Source organism: Triticum urartu, chromosome 3, assembly GCF_003073215.2.
Source record: "Triticum urartu cultivar G1812 chromosome 3, Tu2.1, whole genome shotgun sequence".
NCBI classification, from domain to species: domain Eukaryota; kingdom Viridiplantae; phylum Streptophyta; class Magnoliopsida; order Poales; family Poaceae; genus Triticum; species Triticum urartu.
This window is the reverse complement of record NC_053024.1, coordinates 658,751,812-658,772,750: the sequence shown is the minus strand read 5'-3', so window position 1 is coordinate 658,772,750 and position 20,939 is coordinate 658,751,812. Positions and strand designations below refer to the sequence as shown.

The window sequence follows — 20,939 nt, the reverse complement described above, 5'->3', positions numbered from 1 at the left end:
CCCTCTGCTTGCAACTGCACCAGCTTACTGCCCCACCATTCAAAATATACACGTATCCGGTTTGTGACTTAGAGTCATCCAGATCTGTGTCGAAGCTAGCGTCGACGTAACCCTTTACGACGAGCTCTTCGTCACCTCCATAAACGAGAAACATTTCTTAGTCCTTTTCAGGTACTTCAGGATATTCTTGACCGCTGTCCAGTGTTCCTTGCCGGGATTACTTTGGTACCTTCCTACCAAACTTAGCAAGGTTTACATCAGGTCTAGTACACAGCATGGCATACATAATAGACCCTATGGCTGAGGCATAGGGGATGACACTCATCTCATATCTTCTGCCGTGGTCGGGCATTGAGCCGAGCTCAATTTCATACCTTGCAAAACAGGCAAGAACCCTTTCTTGGACTGATCCATTTTGAACTTCTTCAAAATCTTATCAAGGTACGTGCTTTGTGAAAGACCTATGAGGCGTCTCGATCTATCCCTATAGATCTTGATGCCTAATATATAAGCAGCTTCTCCAAGGTCCTTCATTGAAAAACTCTTATTCAAGTAGGCCTTGATGCTGTCCAAGAGTTCTATATCATTTCCCATCAAAAGTATGTCATCTACATATAGTATGAGAAATGCTACAGAGCTCCCACTCACTTTCTTGTAAACGCAGGCTTCTCCATAAGTCTGTAAACCCAAACGCTTTGATCATCTCATCAAAGCGAATGTTCCAACTCCGAGATGCTTGCACCAGCCCATAAATCGAGCGTTGGAGCTTGCACACCTTGTCAGCATTCTTAGGATCGACAAAACCTTCCGGCTGCATCATATACAATTCTTCCTTAAGGAAACCATTAAGGAATGCCGTTTTGACGTCCATTTGCCATATCTCATAATCGTAGAATGCGGCAATTGCTAACATGATTCGGACGGACTTTAGCTTCGCTACCGGTGAGAAAGTCTCATCGTAGTCATCCTTGAACTTGTCGATAACCCTTAGCGACAAGCCGAGCTTTATAGATGGTCACATTACCATCCGCGTCTGTCTTCTTCTTAAAGATCCATTTATTTTCTATGGCTCGCCGTTCAACGGGCAAGTCAGTCAAAGTCCATACTTCGTTTTCATACATGGATCCTATCTCGGATTTCATGGCTTCTAGCCATTTGTCGGAATCCGGCCGCCATCGCTTCTTCATAGTTCGAAGGTTCACCGTTGTCTAACAACATGATTTCCAAGACAGGGTTGCCGTACCACTCTGGTGCGGAACGTGTTCTTGTGGACCTTCGAATTTCAGTAGGAGCTTGATCAGAAGTATCTTGATCATCATGAATAACTTCCTCTCTAGTCGGTGCAGGCACCTCAGGAACATTTTCTTGAGTTGCGCCATTTACCGGTTCAAGAGGCAATACTTCATCAAGTTCTACTTTCCTCCCACTTACTTCTTTCGAGAGAAACTCTTTCTCTAGAAAGGATCCATTCTGGCAACAAAGATCTTGCCTTCGGATCTGAGGTAGAAGGTATACCCAGAGTTTCTTTAGGGTATCCTATGAAGACGCATTTTTTCCGACTTGGGTTCGAGCTTTTCAGGTTGAAGTTTCTTGACATAAGCATCGCATCCCCAAACTTTTAGAAACGACAGCTTAGGTTTCTTCCCAAACCATAATTCATACGGTGTCGTCTCAACGGATTTCGACGGAGCCCTATTTAAAGTGAATGCGGCAGTCTCTAAAGCATAGCCCCCAAAAAGATAGCGGTAAATCGGTAAGAGACATCATAGATCGCACCATATCTAATAGAGTGCGATTACGACGTTCGGACACACCATTACGCTGAGGTGTTCCAGGCGGCGTGAGTTGTGAAACTATTCCACATTTTCTTAAGTGTGTGCCAAATTCGTGACTCAAGTATTCTCCTCCACGATCTGATCGTAGAAACTTGATTTTCCTGTCACGTTGATTCTCAACCTCACTCTGAAATTCCTTGAACTTTTCAAAGGTCTCAGACTTGTGTTTCATTAAGTAGACATAGCCATATCTACTCAAGTCATCAGTGAGGGTGAGAACATAACGATAGCCACCGCGAGCCTCAACACTCATTGGACCGCACACATTAGCATGTATGATTTCCAATAAGTTGGTTGCTCGCTCCATTGTTCCTGAGAACAGAGTCTTGGTCGTTTTCCCATGAGGCATGGTTCGCACGTGTCAAATGATTCATAATCAAGAGACTCTAAAAGTCCATCTGCATGGAGCTTCTTCATGCGTTTTTGACACCTATGTGACCAAGCGCAGTGCCACAAGTATGTGGACCTATCATTATCAACCTTACATTCTTTTGGTACTTCACACTATGAATATGTGTAGTAATACGCTCGAGATTCATAAGAATAAACCATGACTATCGGAGCATGACCATAAAACATATCTCTTCATATAAATAAGAACAACCATTATTCTCGATTTAAATAAGTAGCCATCTCGTATTAAACGAGATCCTGACAATGTTCATGCTCAAACATGCACTAAAAACAATATTGAGTTTATAACTAATCCCGTAGGTAAATGTAGAGTAGCGTGCCGACGGCGATCACATCGACCTTGGAACCATTCCCGACGCCATCGTCACCTCGTCCTTCGCCAGTTCCGTTTATTCCGCAGCTCCTGCGTGAGTTACAAATATGAGCACGCACCGTATCAAAATACCCCAGAGTTTACTACGAGCACTGTAGGCACATCAATTACATGTATATCAAATACCTTTGGTGTTACCGGGCCTTTTTGCCGCTAAGTATTTGGGCAGTTCCGCTTCCAGTGACCCTTCCCTTTGCAATAAAAGCACTCTGTCTCAGGCTTGGGTCCATTCTTTGACTTCTTTCCGACAGCTTTCTTGCCAGGCGCAGCAACTTCCTTGCCATCCTTCTTGAAGTTCTTTTTACCCTTGCCCTTCTTGAACTTAGTGGTCTTATTCATCATCAACACTTGATGTTCCTTCTTGACTTCTACCTCTGCTGATTTCAGCATAGCAAATACTTCAGGAATGGTTTTTTACCATCCCCTGCATATTGAAGTTCATCACAAAGCTCTTGTAGCTTGGTGGAAGCGACTGGAGGATTCTGTCAATGACCGCGTCATCCGGGAGATTAACTCCCAGCTGAGTCAAGCGGTTATGTAACCCAGACATAGTGAGTATGTGCTCACTGACAGAACTATTTTCCTCCATCTTACAGCTGAAGAACTTATCGGAGACTTCATATCTCTCGATCCGGGCATGAGCTTGAAAAACCATTTTCAGCTCTTCGAACATCTCATATGCTCCATGTCTCTCAAAACGCTTTTGGAGCCCCGGCTCTAAGCTGTAAAGCATGCCGCACTGAACGAGGGAGTAGTCATCAGTACGTGTCTGCCAAGCGTTCATAGCGTCTTGGTTCTGTGGGACGGGTGGATCACCTAGCGGTGCTTGTAGGACATAATCTTTCTTGGCAGCTATGAGGATGATCCTCAGGTTCCGGACCCAGTCCGTATAGTTGCTGCCATTGTCTTTCAGCTTGGTTTTCTCTAGGAACGCGTTGAAATTGAATACAACGTTGGCCATTTGATCTACAAGACATATTGTAAAGATTTTAGACTAAGTTCATGATAATTAAGTTCATCTAATCAAATTATTAATGAACTCCCACTCAGATAGACATCCTCTAGTCATCTAAGTGTTACACATGATCCGAGTTAACTAGGCCGTGTCCGATAACACACGTGAGACGGACTAGTCACCGGTGAACATCTTCATGTTGATCGTATCTTCCATACGACTCGTGTTCGACCTTTCGGTCTCTGTGTTCCGAGGCCATGTCTGTACATGCTAGGCTCGTCAAGTTAACCCTAAGTGTTTTTGCATGTGTAAAACTGTCTTACACCCGTTGTATGTGAACGTAAGGATCTATCACACCCGATTAACACGTGGTGCTTCGAAACGACGAACTGTAGCAACGGTGCACAGTTAGGGGAGAACACTTCTTGAAATTGTTGTAAGGGATCATCTTATTTACTACCGTCGTTCTAAGTAAACAAGATGCAAAACATGATAAACATCACATGCAATCAAATAATAATAGTGACATGATATGGCCAATATCACATAGCTCCTTTGATCTCCATCTTGGGGCTCCATGATCATCCTGTCACCGTCATACTCATCGACATGTAAGTTGTGATTCCTTGTACAATAGCATGAACATCTCATACATCACATATAGATCATTCATCATTCATCACAACTTTGGCCATATCATATCACAAAGCACTTGCTGCAAAAACAAGTTAGACGTCCTCTAATTGTTGTTGCAAGTTTTACGTGGCTGAAGTAGGGTTCTAGCAAGAACGTTTTCTTACCTACGTGAAAGCCACAACGTGATTTGTCAACTTCTATTTACCCTTCATAAGGACCCTGTTCATTGAATCCGCTCCAACTAAAGTGGGAGAGACAGACACCCGCCAGCCACCTTATGCAAATTGTGCATGTTAGTCGGTGGAACCGGTCTCACGTAAGCGTACGTGTAAGGTTGGTCCGGGCCGCTTCATCCCACAATACCGCTGAAGCAAGAAAAGACTAGTAGCGGCAAGAAAGTTGACAAATCTACGCCCACAACAAATTGTGTTCTACTCGCGCAAGAAGAACTACGCATAGACCTAGCTCATGATGCCACTGTTGGGGAACGTTGCAGAAAACAAAAATTTTCCTACTCGTTTCACCAAGATCCATCTAGGAGTTCATCTAGCAACAAGTGATTAGATGCATCTACATACCTTTGTAGATCGCGAGCGGAAGCATTCGAAGAACGGGGTTGATGTAGTTGAACACTACGTGATTCAAATCACCGGAGATCCTAGCACCGAACGGACGGTACCTCCGCGTTCAACACACGTACGGAGCGGATGACGTCTCCTCCTTTCTTGATCCAGCAAGGGGGAAGGAGAGGTTGATGAAGATCCAGCAGCACGACGGCGTGGTGGTGGATGCAGGGCGTCACAGTAGCAGGGCTTCGCCGTGTACTACGAGGGAGAGATGTAACAGGGGAGAGGGAAGCACCAAAGGCTGAGATATGAAGTCCTCCTCTCCCCACTATATATAGGAGGGCCAAAGGGGGGGTGGTGCGCCAGCCTAGGAGATCCAATCTCCTAGGTGCGGCGGCCAAGGGGAGGTTTCCCTCCCCCCAAGGCACCTAGAGGCTTCCACCATTGGGACTCTTCCCTTTTGTGGAAACCTAGGCGCATGGGCTTTTGGGGCTGGTGCCCTTGGCCCATGTAGGCCAAGGCGCACCCCCTACAGCCCATGTGGCCCCCCGGGACAGGTGGCCCCACCCGGTGGGCCCCCGGGACCCCTCCGGTGGTCCCGGTACAATACCGATAACCCCGAAACTTGTCCCGATGGCTGAAACAGCACTTCCTATATATAATTCTTTACCTCCGGACCATTCCGGAACTCCTCGTGACGTCCGGGATCTCATCCGGGACTCCGAACAACATTCGGGTTTACTGCATATACATATCTTCATAACCCTAGCGTCACCGAACCTTAAGTGTGTAGACCCTACGGGTTCGGGAGACAAGCAGACATGACCGAGACGACTCTCCGGTCAATAACCAACAGCGGGATCTGGATACCCATGTTGGCTCCCACATGCTCCACGATGATCTCATCGGATGAACCACGATGTCGAGGATTATCACCCCGTATACAATTCCCTTTGTCAATCGGTACGTTACTTGCCCGAGACTCGATCGTCGGTATCCCAATACCTTTCAGTCTCGTTACCGGCAAGTCACTTTACTCGTACCGTAATGCATGATCCCGTGATCAACCACTTGGTCACCTTGAGCTCATAATGATGATGCATTACCGAGTGGGCCCAGTGATACCTCTCCGTTATATGGAGTGACAAATCCCAGTCTCGATCCGTGTCAACCCAACAGACACTTTCGGAAATACCTGTAGTGCACCTTTATAGTCACCCAGTTACGTTGTGACGTTTGATACACCCAAAGCACTCTTACGGTATCCGGGAGTTACACGATCTCATGGTCAAAGGAAAAGATACTTGACATTGGAAAAGCTCTAGCAAACGAACTACACGATCTTGTGCTATGCTTAGGATTAGGTCTTGTCCATCACATCATTCTCCTAATGATGTGATCCCGTTATCAATGACATCCAATGTCCATAGCCAGGAAACCATGACTATCTGTTGATCAACGAGCTAGTCAACTAGAGGCTTACTAGGGACATATTATGGTCTATGTATTCACACGTGTATTACGATTTCCGGATAATACATTATAGGCATGAATAAAGACAATTATCATGAACAAAGAAATATAATAATAATGCTTTTATTATTGCCTCTAGGGCATATTTCCAACATATATGTTGCTGCCAATACTTATACTCAACCCTTTTATATTTGGACTATGCTAACGACCAGTCGACTGGTCGTTAGCGACAGATCCGCACGACGCCCCTCGATGGCTCCTGCTTTTCCCGTTCCGCACAACTCCCCTTGATGGCTCCCGCTTCTCCCGTTCACCCCCCGATTGACACTAATAAAAAAGGCGAATTGAGAAAAAAGTGCGCTACATGGGATTCGAACCTGCATCAAATAGCTATGGCACGCCTAATACCATGACCAACAACCATTACACCAACCCAGGCTATTGTTCAATACTTGAAAACAAAAGTCTTTTAAAACTCTTTCTCACCATTGTCTGATGACAAAAAGAAAGGTGTTTTCTTGAAAAAAAATCACTGCATAAATGATGATGTACTATACGTGTGAATGTGTAGAGGGACTCCTCTATGACTTTTTTATCAGGGTCAGGTACATAAGTTATCAGGTCTGCGATGTGTGAGTTACCATGCTATTCACACAAAAGTTATCGAGGGGATGTTTTATTAACTCCCCCCCCCCTCCCCACCCTCATCGCCAAAGTTATCAGGACCTGGGTACATAAGTTATCATGTCTACGATGTGTGAGTTACCATGCTATTCACACAAAAGCTACCGAGGGGATATTTCATCAACTCCCCCCACCCTCGTCGCCAAAGTTATCAGGACCTGGGTACATAAGTTATCATGTCTACGATGTGTGAGTTACCATGCTATTCACACAAAAGCTACCGAGGGGATATTTCATCAACTCCCCCCACCCTCGTCGCCAAAGTTATCAGGACCTGGGTACATAAGTTATCAAGTCTACAATGTGTGAGTTACCATGCTATTCACACAAAAGCTAGCTACCGAGGGGATATTTCATCTACCCCCCCCCCCCCGTTGTCAAAGTTACCAGGATGACTGGCATTAGTTATCAGGTATGCGATGTGTGACTTACCATGCTATTCATACAAAAAGTGATCGAAGGTATGTTTACACTAGTTTTTTTGGGTCAAAAAAACTACTACCTATTTGTACATCAGCTATCAGGACTACGATGTGTGAGTTACCATGCTATTGACACAAAAGCTATCGAGAGGATATTTCATCAACCCCCCCCCCCCCCCCCCCCCCCCCCCCGGCCCAAAGTTATTAGGATAGGGTGCATAAATTATCAGGTCTGCAATGTGTGAGTTACCATGCTATTCACACAAAAGTTCGTCAGCTCCCCCCTCCCCCTTCGGTCGCCAAAGTTATCAGGACAGGGATATATAAGTTATCGGGTTTGCGATGCGTGAGTGACCATGTTATTCACATAACAGTTACCGGGGTATATTTGATCAACTCCTCACAGAAAAGAAGAAAAGAAAGCAACATCGAATGGTCAAATAATATGGCGTGCATTCTTTTTTGCAACAAATGGTCCAACTAAGCTGGTTAGTGTGTGTTTCACATTAATTGCTAGGCGTGAGTTCAAATCCCATATTCAGCATGATTTTTTTGACTAAAAAATGTAATGAGGGTGTGCCAATAGATCTAGCACCCCAAAAAAATGACAGATCCAATTTAGAGAAAAATCCTGACAGTCAACGGCATAGTCTTCAGATTCTTCCCACTAAATTCGCAATCAAAGTTAGCGAATCGTTCACATTTTAAATCTTGAACAAAGAGCCACTGCGCAATATATTCATAGCCGGGGCGCTTTTGACAGCAACAAAGTCTGGGTGAGTTGGTTACCCCCTTTTTTTTTCTCGCACAATCAGGATCCGACGACGATGGAGTCGTTCGGATCTATTGCAGATTTCCTGCCGGCAGGAAATTAGCTTTGTCGTTTATATTATTGCCATTACGTATACTCTGCCCTTATATTGCTGCCATTACTTACTTGCTCCACATCAATCGTGTATAACAATGTTGTTGCCCTTTTTATATAGGAAAATATTACCTTGTCGGTTCAGGATATCCAAGCCATAAAGGATATCTTGCTCCTTACAAAGGCCAAATATACCATATACCAGAATTTTGTAATGAACGAAAACCGGTGGGGAAAATATGAGGTGTATAATCATGCTCACTCTTCACTTAGAAATGTTGTTGAAAGGTCATTTTGGAGTGCTCAAAGCTAAATGGCGCATCTTGAAGGGTGTACCTAGTTTCAACCCTCGTAGACAAAAATATATTATTTCTTGTACGTCGTTGCACAATTACATTCGTGAAATGAAGTTGCGCGATGAGGAGTTTGACAAATGTAATGAAGATGATGATTATGTTCCTGACGAGGACTTGGAAGTACAGCCACTCCAAGGAGATAGTATCCCTGCGAGACTTGGCATCGTCGACATGAAAAGTATCTGTGATAGAATTGCTTACTTCTTGATGAGCTCGAGTGAATCATAGAGTTCTTTCATCTGCTCATGGACTACGTTGCGCAGATACTTCAGAAAGTGCGCGTATCCGGCCGGATACTGCTTCGATATTCGGATACTGCCCCGATACTTCTCGATACGTATCCCGTAAGTATCCATCGATATTTTGATTTTTTAAAAAGAAAATAATGTTTGATACTTCAAGGATACTTCTACGATACATTTTGGATACCTGAAACCTCTCGTTCGACGTGAAATTCCCTCAATAATAGAGACGCACCTTTAAAGATTCCCAGTATGGGATGAGTTCATGTGAAAACATGTATGTCAATATGTTTTTATTCAATTGAAAGGTGAGCAAGAGAGAATCGATGCATTGACTGGAACAGCAAACCTAGTCAAATCTCACTACCAATTAATGGAAGTGGACTAAGCGCAAGAAAAGAAAGGGGTAATCGTATTAAGGCATGCTTTGACCTAGAAGCACCTTAATTTTTTCTTGCGAGCATCAGGATTTGAACCTTGGTGGGTTGGGATACCACTGTCCACCTAACCATCTCAACCAAACGTTGGCTCGCCATATTTGTAATAATTAATATATATATATATATATATATATATATATATATATAACATCTATACATAAACGTATCCCCATATCCATGTTTTTAGAAAATTGACGTATCGGGCGTATCCCAGTATCGCGTATCCGAAACGTATCCAAGTATCCGTGCAACGTAGCTCATGGATGACCTACTATTCTATTTTGTGATATGTGTAGAAGTGTATATAATATTTTGCGCCACTCCTAGCTAGTAATATAGTTGTTGCACGTTCACTTCTAAAAAATGCAAGTGTTCTAATGTAAAAAATGTATTGATCCAAGATGAAATATATGGGTTTGATTGCTACTTAATTCCGTGATAGGTTGTTTGCTATTTCTATTTGTGTGCTACTTATTGATCCTTATAGAAAGATTTACTCTTTCACCATGTCAAAATATCATGTTGATCATAAGACTTGGATGAATATTTAATTAGGTTTTATTAGTGCTCTAAATCAATCTGTAATGATGTTAGTATCATTAAACAGCATGCAACCAATCTCTCATCTCTTAGGGATATTTCACACATTTATCTTCACAACCACAGCTCTCTCTCTCTCTCTCTCTCTCTGATCGGCCATTCATGGCAGAAGTGCGGACAACTTATGATGGACCATGTGATCATATCCAAAATACAATTTCTGAAATAAATTAAAATTAATAAATAATATAGTTTCATGAGCCAACCGTTAAACATGCCTTGAGTGTTGTGCATGTTCGCATTGCTATATATGTGTATGGTCACACCTACTCTCTCCCACTCAAGTAAGACAGAGTCCAACCACATGCATACTTCCGTCGGTATCAATGACCGGCTCGAAGGATCGGAAATAGAGAAGAAGAAAATAATACTTGTGGGAATATGAGGCATCAGGAAAGCAATAAGAAATGCTCTCTAGGCCTATCGCCATTCTATCTTACAGATGTTCACTGTCTGACAGCAGTATTGCACATACCCCTGGGAGACTAAATTATGTTGGTCATGAGAAGGAGGTCATCCTATAGTGTATCTCCAGTTACTTGTTGGTTTTCATAGCCGACAACGCAAGAACAGTTTCTTCTCCCAAACTTCTGTAGGTTTGCCTTTGTCTCGCTAAAAAATCAAATAGAGAATTCCTACATTTTGTTTCTTCAACGGATAAACATCTTACCAGCTTCTCAACGGGACACATTACAAGGACGTAGGGAGCTTACTAAATCAGTCTCGATGATGTCTCGCAACAAGTTGAGTGATGGACGGAATTGGAGTGTTTGACAAAAAACTATCACTTTAGGGGTCGTCGTCCCATAGAACTACCACTTTTTAAAAAGTGGTCGAAAACTACCAAAAAAATCTTAATTTTGTGACTAAAAACTACCAGTTTCAGGTAATAGACAGTTTAAACGATTTAAACATGTTGACCGTTCAGTTGACCGTTATTACAGGTGGGACCCACACGTCATTCTTCTTCCTCCTCTCTCTATCTGTTTTTGGCATTTTCACAAACAGCTTCTGTGCATGGGAGGGAAGGAGGTCAAACTCCGGTGACGCGCCCGCCGGGGAGACGCCCCTACTGCACGCTGTGGTCGCCGGCTCCTTGCTGCCCGGCGAGGCGTCCTCCACGTCGTCGTCATCCTGGTTGCCGCCGAAGGCCGGCTCTCCCTCCCCCGGAATCAGGACCACCATCGCGGCGAGCCCTTGCTGCCGGAAGCTAGTCCGTCGGGGCTGGCGGCGAGCAGGTTGAGCAGCTCGTCGCCGACCAGATCCGCTGCCTCGCGTCCGCCGCCTCGCCGGAGTTCCCTTCGGTCGCCCCTCATCTCCGCCTCCCGTCGCTGGTGCCTAGCGCCGTCGCCCGCTTGTCTTGGTGCGCGAGACAGCCCATGCCCCTGCGCCTGGAGAGCTATCGCGTGTCGGCACTGGGCGGCAGCGGCAAGTCATCGGACTCGCGTCCTTGGCAGCCGGTCCAGGCGCGTCCGCTACAGGCCGGTGGCGCGCCTGCTTCTTGGGGGCCTTGGGCGCGTCCGTGACAGAGGCGGGAGCAGGCGTTGGACCCCGGGAGTCCATCGGCGGCGAGACGGGGGGACAGGTCCGGCGGCGAGACGGGGGACAGGTCCGGCGGCGTCGATCTGCAGCGCGGGTGGGGGTGAGAGGTGGGAGGCGACGGCTGCGGGTGGGCCAGTCTCCTCTGGCATTGACTTTTCAGCCACATTAGCCCTGACGGGTGGGCCAGTTTTGTCAGTTTTCTGTTTAAATCGTCTAAAACGATCATCAAGTGAAACTGGTAGTTTTTAGTCACAAAATTAAGAATTTTTTATAGTTTTCTACCACTTTTTAAAAAGTGGTAGTTCTGTGGGACGACGACCCTTAAAATGATAGTTTTTTGTCAAACACTCGACGGAATTGATAAACTCAGAAAATCTTTTTCTGTAAAGAAATCAAACAATATTGATGGAAATGATTGACAGGTAACTTGAGACTTTATCTGCAGATTTGCTGAAGGGGACTTGTGACTAAGAATCCACGGGTTCAAAAATAATTGTCTCCAACAAAGTTCATGCCTTGGCTACAAACTGCACCTAGCTCGTCTTGGTCAAGGTGGGGTGAGCAGCACATTTGAAGGGAAAAGGATGTCCGCCATGCAAAAAAAAAAACATATTTCACATTTTTGAAGTATGGAAAAAAATCTTCTTTAATAAAGTCCTAATATGCATATGCATGTACTCTACGTGGGTATAATGTTCCGATGAAACGGTTCACGACATGAGCTACAAAAAATAAATCTTGGATCGTATAGTGAACAGTCCTATCATCCATACTATGACTGTGACTAGTTAATTAATATACTTTTGCCGTCTCATAATGTTAAAAGGCGTCTTACAATGAAGTATAACTTTTCAAATAATTGTCTCCAACAAAGTTCATGCCTTGGCTACAAACTGCACCTAGCTCATCTTGGTCAAGGTGGGGTGAGCAGCACATTTGAAGGGAAAAGGATGTCCGGCATGCAAAAAAAAACATATTTTCACATTTTTGAAGTATGGAAAAAAATCTTCTTTAATAAAGTCCTAATATGCATATGCATGTACTCTACGTGGGTATAATGTTCCAATGAAACGGTTCACGACATGAGCTACAAAAAAAAAATCTTGGATCGTATAGTGAACAGTCCTATCATCCATACTATGACCGTGACTAGTTAATTAATATACTTTTGCCGTCTCATAATGTTAAAAGGCGTCTTACAATGAAGTATAACTTTCGTAAAGCCAAAAAAAGAATAAATAAATGGTTTAATTGTCAGAAGCGGGGTTTGAACCCACACCCTCGTAAGAGGACCAGAACTTGAGTCTGGCGCCTTAGACCACTCCGCCATCCTGACAATGTTATTTATATTGTACATTCAGTTCTAAAATTAGATGTGTCGGCGGGCTGATTACGAACAATTGGAGCGACCACCCCGCACATGCACGCTGGCCGCATCCATCTCTGTCTCTGATGCCATTGGCTAAATAAGGGATAGTTCATCAGTGTTGCTGCTACCAGATCTTTCTCTTCTTCTGTTGATGCTTCTTCTTCTTCTTCCATATTCTTCAAATCCTGCACTGACCTCTGTTAAGCTCAATGTTGGGGCTATCGCTTATCGGGAACTTATCGGTCGACCCATGATAAGGGGTAAATCGGCTGATTTATCGCCATATCGGCTGATTTATCGTCCGATTTATCTTATCAGTTTGACAGCGGTAAGCGATAAATCGGCCGATTTATCGGCATATCGAAAGATATCTTGAACAGTGGTTAAGCCACATCGCCTCTGAACACTCCAACCTTTTGTTCTTCCAAGCGTCATTGCCAAATGCCTCCACACCATGGCCGGAGCTAACAACATCGTCAGGCTCGATCTCTTCCTCCTCAGGCATGTGTTCATCAAAGCCCCACTGGAGGATCCAGTTATGCATAATGCAACAAGCAAGAACTAGCTTAACCTGAGTGGAGTATGGGTGAAATGGCTTATGATCCAGGATCTTAAACCTATTCTTCAGAGCTCCAAATGCCCTCTCAATAGTTACTCTAAGCCTGGAGTGTCTGAGATTAAACAGCTCCTGTGCAGTCCTAGGATAGTTCCTACCAGAGAACTCGTTGAGATGGTACCTGGTTTTCCTGAAGGGTGGAAGAATACTCGGCCGACATGCATAGCTAGCATCTCCAAGGTAGAACTTGCCGTCGGGGATGTTAATCCCATCAGGTCGACTCATACTGTCACTGAGAATGTTAGCATCGTGCGCTGACCCCTCCCAGCCAGCCAGTACATATGTGAACTTCAGATCAAAGTCAACAACAGCAAGCACATTCTGGCGTGTGTAGTGCTTTCTCTCCGTGTATGCTGCAGACTGTGACCTAGAAACTCTGGCAGTGATATGAGTATCATCTATTGCCCCAATGCAATCCTGAAAATGGCATCACAAGCCCGTGTTAGTGCTCAACTTGAACAATACAAGCATATCAAGCCATGAATAGTGTATATTGTCATTGCTCACCTTGAAGTATGGATGCCATCTTGGGCTTCCACGAATCTTGGGTGGAGTCTGACCAGATGGTCTCCTGATCATCTCTCCTCTAAGCTCTCCAATAGCAAAAAGCATCTGCTTGAATTACCTAGAGATGGTCTCCATTGATCTCCTGAACGTGTTGTGAATGACCCTGAACCTCTGGTTATGGCCAACAACATGGAGGAACATGGCACTTGCTCTTCGACACTGGTGTTGATGCTATCTTGTAGCAGCCCCTTGCTCCTCAAGGTCTCGACAAGCCTGGAAAATGGTGCTCTTTTCATTCGAAGCATCCAGAGATCCTCGACGTCATTGCAGTTGTAGATGTAGTTCAGATTTTGGATCCTCTCCTGTTCCCGGATAAACAATGGACCATAGAGAATCAAAGGTCTACCAGCAGGACGAACATCTCTCTGGTGCATGAACATGACACATGCCTGAATCACACTAATCAGTGATGCTGCCTGGATTATCAGCCTCATCCGTGCGTCCATAACCTAGTCGACATCGACGGTTCGTTCAGTGAAAAATCGACCATGCACCTAGCATAACGGCCTAACCATCAAGCTAACAAAGGGGGAGGGGTGCTGCTTACCGGCATCGGAGACGAGGATGGCGTAGGGGGAGCCATGGCACAGACTAGGTCGACTAGACGGTGGCCAACAGCAAGGGGAGCACCAAATCCGCCGCAAACGCCGCTGCCTCTTCCGCCGCCGCCGCTGCCTCTTCCGCCGCCGCCGCCGCTGCCTCTTTCACACATTGCCCAGATCTGCTTAAGGAGCTACAACCGGCGCTCCGGTGTTACATATGGGTAGCTCCTTACCCGGCCGCATGGGGCATGGCTAATAGTGGTGGCGGACGGCGAGTGGAAAGTGGCGGCGGCGCAGACGGGAGCGGGAAATGTGGAAGGGTAGGGTTTCTGTGCTAGCGGTCGACTTAAATAGCCGGGCTAGGAACTACGTGGCCCGATGGAGCGGCACCAACGGTCCGACGGAGGAGACGAACTTCAGACCGCCGGTTTCGGACTGTTTTCCTGAGGGACCCTAGTGCCAGTCCAACATAAAATGTCTCGCAACAAATTGAGTGATGGACGGAATTGATAAACTCAGAAAATCTTTTTCTGTAAAGAAATCAAACAATATTAGTGAAAATGATTGACAGGTAACTTGAGACTTTATCTGCAGATCTTTTGCTGAAGGGGATTTGTGACTAAAAATCCACAGGTTCAAAAATAATTGTCTCCAACAAAGTTCATGCCTTGGCTACAAACTGCACCTAACTCGTCTTGGTCAAGGTGGGTGAGTAGCACATTTCAAGGCAAAAAGGATGTCCGCCACGAAAACGAAAATTTAAAAATCACATTTCACATTTTTGAAGTATGAAAAAATCTTTTTAATAAAGTCCTAATATGCATATGGATGTGCTCTACATGGGTATAATGTTGCACGATGAAATGGTTCACGACATGAGCTACAAAAAAAATCTTGGATTTTATAGTGAATAGTTGCATCATCCTTACTATGATCGTGGCAAACACAATGTATCAAAATGGTCCAGCGCAAAAAAAAATGTATCAAAATGGTCCATCGCAAAAAAAATGTATCAAAATGGTGATCTTTTGTCTCTGTGACTAGCTAGTTAATTATATACTTCCTTCTTAGCATAGTGTCAAAATAGTCTAACATTACGGGACAGAAGGAGTATAATTTTTTTATAAAGCCAAAAAAGGGAATAAAAAATAAGAATGTCAGAAGTGGGGTTTGAACCCACGCCCTCGTAAGAGGACCAGAACTTGAGTCTGGCGCCTTAGACCACTCGGCCATCCTGACGATGTTGACAATTTTCTACATTCAATTCTAGAATTTATGTGCTGACGGGCCGGTTACGAACAGTTGGAGCCGCCACTCTTCTTTCCAGCACACGCACGCTGGCCGCATCCATCTCCCTGTCTGTCTCTGACTTCGTCTCCCGATCATCATGGCCACTGGCCAGTACGTACGCTTGTTCGTTCGGTGGGAGTAATTGCCGGTGACCATCAGAAACTCAGATTGTCCGCCAGGTCAGCACCCAGCACGTATGCCAAGCAAAAAGCGCCCTTTTTTTCTTTTTGCGGGTAGAAATTTGTATTACTCAAAACCTCAAGTCCTTACAATCCATCGCAGCCAACTTCAAAGCATCTGGAGGTCCCGAACTAAGCCAAGTCATGGTTATACCCTCGCTACGAGCAAAATATGCTAAACTATCACTAACTTTATATTGATTACGATTTACATGAGTAATACAAAAATCATGAAGGGACAAAAGGTATCTAATCTCCTTGATGATGGACGAGAAAACCGATCTATCAATATCTAAAGCTTGAACCAATTTTACTGCCATTAGGGAGTCCATCTCAACCTGCACTGGCAAGTCGCTTCTCTGGATAGAAAAAGATAGATCTTCCATGCATGCACATAGCTCAGCTTCAAGCGCGTCCCGACAGTGAAATAATTGCCTACAGGAAGAGAAAATGATGGCACCCCTCTCATCTCTTAACACCATACCTGCACCAGCCGAGCCATCCTCTGCAAATGAGCCGTCAGTATTTAACTTGACAAAGCCAGAGCTAGGAGCAGCCCACTTGGGGTCTGCACTCTTGTCCATAAGAGGCCGAATTGCTCCATATAACATCAGGGACTTTCCCTTGGAAGGATCAGCAGCAAGATTAGATTTTATGCCAATGAGAGAGTCCAGGTAACTCGTCAAAAATCTGCGTGAAACTTTCATGGGTGGCGGGGCTTTATTGTGAACAATCTTGTTGCGTATGTGCCACGCCCTCCACAGCGTCATTAGCAGCATAGACCGTTCAATATCCTGCAATTGGGAGAGCACTTGCAGCAACCATTCACGACCGGAGTTCTGGAAAGAAGATAGGTTTGGTAGAGGCCAAACTTCCGACATAACATCATAGAGCACACGTGATAATGTACAGCGATAAAGAGCATGAAAGGAATCATCGGTCTTCACATAACATACCGAACACAGGTCGTTAACCTCAAGCCTCTTTTATGCTTATTATTCCAAGTAGGAAGTGATTATGTAGCAGCTCGCCATGCAAAGTTGCCACTGAGGAAGGAACATCGGCGGACCAAATGAGTTTCCAACAATCGCGACGTCCATCCACCGCGTGCTAGAACCCGTGGCGCTGTCCCTGAAGGCCTCCTCAAAACCTATAAGCACTTTGAACAGAGAATAAGCCAAATTTACCTGGACCCCAAGCCAAGGTATCCTCCTCCAATCTCGGCGAGGCCCTAATCCTAAGATCTCAATCACATCCGCGGGCACAAAAAATTGCTGCAGTAAATCGGTCTTCCAGGAATAGTTATCATTAAGCAAATCTGAGACAAAGTGATATCTGCATCTTCCTCTTACAGAAATAGGTTTGTAGGAGTATGGTCTAGGGATCCAATTATCATGCCATACACGAGTACTCCTTCCATTCCCAACTCTCCAAATCAGTCCTTTCTTCAAGAGTTCAAGGCCATAGCTAATTGCTTGCCAGGAGGAAGAAGCGTTACCCGTAAAAACCGTGTCCATAAGATCACCATCCGGATAGTATCTCGCTTTTAGAATAAGTGCACATAGGCTGTCAGGCTTGGAAATGAGTCTCCAAGCCTGCCTCGCTAATAAAGCTTAATTGAAAATTTTGAAATCTCTGAAACCAGCACCCCCTTTGCACTTTGGTTGCATCAGATCATCCCAAGCTCTCCAATGCACTTTCCTCTTCGGACTATATGCCTCGAGTCATCGTTCTATATGCCTCGTCTTGTCGATCTCCGTCGGTTGGTATGTCACGATGTCCTTCGCTTCACTTCACTTGCCTGATCACCGTCGTGCACATGCACATGGACTGACTGACGAGAAGAATGCCAATCACAAGTTCGCATCTGGGACTGTGTGTGGTTCGTGTAGCGGACGAGTGAAACCGCGATGCATCGTCACATAAACCACCACCAGACGAGATGAGATGCGCACTCGCCGTACGAAATAGACAATAGCAAAAGGAGCTACATTGAAAATAAATAAAATAAACTCGTCGATAATTATGTACCCGTGACGGACGGACCAGGCACGTGGTCATTGGTGGGGAGTGCACCTCCGTCTTCCTCTCTTCCTCCTAATCAAAGAGGGATGCAAACACCTCATCCAGCTCCATGTTCACGAGGTGATACGGCGGCGGCTGGCCGCCACCTCCCGCTCGGAATGAATCGAGTCGATGATGGCGGTCCACTCCACCTCAAAAGCCACTGTTGCCTTCGTGGCCTAGGCATTTTGGAAATCTGCCTCCGCCTCCGCCATGCTAAGCCATAGAGCTCCATGCCCAGCGCCTCCTCCGCTTCCTCCTCCATGGTTGCGGCCTCATCCTCGATGCCCGGCTCCTCCTCCTCGTTCTCCGGCACCTACATTTGCGCATTTTTCTCTGTCCCGATAAGCTCGGCGGCGCGGCGTACCTCCTCCGTGGTGCGCATCTCAGCTTAGATCTCCAACCCCTGTTGGTGCATGAGCATCTTCTAATATGTGATCTTCTGCCCGACCATGGCGGCCATCAGCGAGCTCGGATTGGAAGTGTAGAGGAGGGAGTGGCGGCGCCAGCAGCCGGTAGGAAAAGGAGTGGAATGGGACGGTTCTAGGGTTGCCTCACCATCCGGCTTAAATAGCCGGATCTAGTCCATTGGGTGGCATGCGCGGACCGCGCCATGAAAACGTCTGCACCAACCCGAAGGAGGTGTCCCGCGAACGAGTGGCTTTCCTCGTGGATGGCGGACGCATCTGGGGTTGCTCGGGCCTCCCCATTTTTGCCCCATCATCATCAAGGAGGAGTTGCCGCCCGCGATCGTGAAGGAGCGTGGTCGCGTCTTCCACTACCTCGTAGGAGGTGGTTATGGTGGTACCTTGGGCTCGAGGGTCGTCGTATCCGACGCAGAACGCATCGCGAGGCAGCAGGCGAGGTACGATCGGCGCAATGCTGGTCACCGCTCTGTGTTCGCCAAGAGCGATGTGGTGCCGTATTGGGTCTGCAACAACCCCGACCTCGCCGCCGCATGGGCGCTTGACCGCTCCGTGACCACCGCGGAGACGGCTACCAGGCGTTGTCGCCGCCTAGACGGCGAGCTCTCCATGATCTGTGAGGAGCGATCACTTAGCGACTGCTTCGCCAACGTCGGTCGCTGCATGGCCGCCGCCAGGGCTCCGAGGACAACGTCGGCAGTGGCCGCGGTGGCACACCACACTGTGCAGCAAGAGGCGAAGCGGCTCCTCCGCGAGCGGCAGGCAGGCGCGGCCCTCCAGCGTCATTCCGCCGCTGGATGGACCACGACGACGGCACTGACGACGACGGCGGTGCGGCAGAGCAGGGCGGCCACGCATATGAGGTAGTCTTAAGTATAGGGTTTAGGTTTTTTCTTAGTTATTTTGTTAAACGGTTGAAATATCGGTCTTTTATGTAAATTATAACCGAACTTAAATGAATTCTGTCGTGTTTGAACGTATTTCATCCGGTTAGTTTGAATTGTCGTTGAATATATATGGGCAGCGTTGGATGGCGACATCCGGCATTAACATTCGCAGACTACAGACTGGTCCTTTTGTCCACGGACGGATGCTGAAGAAAATTTGTGGTTCGCTGTTGGAAATGCCCTAAGGTTCTAGCTTCAAGTGTGCATGTCTGGCGATGGTATACGAATAATCCTTTTTTTTTGCAGGGTACGAATAATCCTTCTATCCTATGACGCATAGTTCGTAGTACAATGACCTATGAGTTGTGTGGCTGCAACACCCATCGACCATCCGGTAGCAATCAGGCTACATGGTGCAGGTCATATTACAGATGATGACAAATCTACATTGGGTTGTGAAAGAATTGTTCCTCGCTGGAGGAGAGGAACTCCGTTCTGGCTACCGTCTGTCGATCTCTCACGTCTCTTGGGGCTCTCGCGGTCTCTCAAGAATCGGGTGTTCAGGTGAACCACAGATTACTGACGCTAGAGAACAGTTTAGTGTTTTATATTTTCTCGAGACAGCATCTTCGATGAACAGTCCACGTGATGGAGAACAGTCTGCCTTGACGGGAGCTAGGCTGCTAGAGAAAATAGTGTCCAGTCATCTGAACAAGACTTGATTGTTATCGTTCCAGATTTTTCTGGTAAAGTGCTGATTATAAGGCTAAATATCGACTTGCAAGGTGGGATGTCTTGTGTCGGCCTAAAGAGCAAGGGGGCAGGACATCGAGGATCTTGAGATTAAAAATAAATATTTCATGAGTAAATGGATTTACAGGCTTGTTTGGATGATGGCGACTGTGGATTTAGCTGTTGCGTAACAATTATCTTCAGTCTAATTTTTTCCCTAAGTTATGGACAAACAAATGACTCCCCTTTTTGAAAGGGATTGATGGTGACAAATGTTGTATTGTTTAATAAGGTAAATTTAAAGTTGAAAATTGTCTAACAACGCGCTTTTGGGAGGTTACATGGCTTCAGATACACCTTTAACAACGCGCTTTTGGGAGCATCTATAGTCGGACTTGGCAACTCGGATCCCTCAAACGTCAGCGGATGCAACCGGGCACGTCCGCGGACAGTGACCAGTCATGCCTCAAATTTGCTCCTCTGCATTCGAGTCTCCCATATTTCATCCCCTAGATTCATACAAACCATGCAAAATAAACCTAGGTATTATGACACCCTAGCTATGATTCATCGTCGGAGATGTCCACGACGTCGGTGTCGGGTGCCTGATGGACGGGGGCGTAGGATGGCTTCGGGTCCTCCTCCACATCCATGTACGTGAGCATCTCTTGGACTTCCGCGACATTCTCCGCCTCCATCTCCTGCCGACGACGGCGTCTAGCCATCGCATCCGACTCCGAGCGCAGGGAATCGAGGATGGCCTGCTGCTCCGCATGCAAATTCGCCTCCCCAGCATCCCCCACATCCTACTCTGGCTCGTCCTTCGGCTCCTCCTCCTCCTCAACCTCCTCCTCCTCCTCCG

General features: G+C 46.1%; 2 non-coding genes across 2 annotated transcripts; both read right to left on the bottom strand.

The window, feature by feature from the left end:
• Positions 1-12,658: 12,658 nt before the first annotated feature.
• Positions 12,659-12,742, bottom strand: TRNAL-CAA. The gene has a single exon. It is a non-coding gene; the product is annotated as a tRNA-Leu (tRNA).
• A 2,913-nt stretch (positions 12,743-15,655) lies between these two features.
• On the bottom strand, positions 15,656-15,739 carry TRNAL-CAA. The gene has a single exon. It is a non-coding gene; the product is annotated as a tRNA-Leu (tRNA).
• Positions 15,740-20,939: the final 5,200 nt, after the last annotated feature.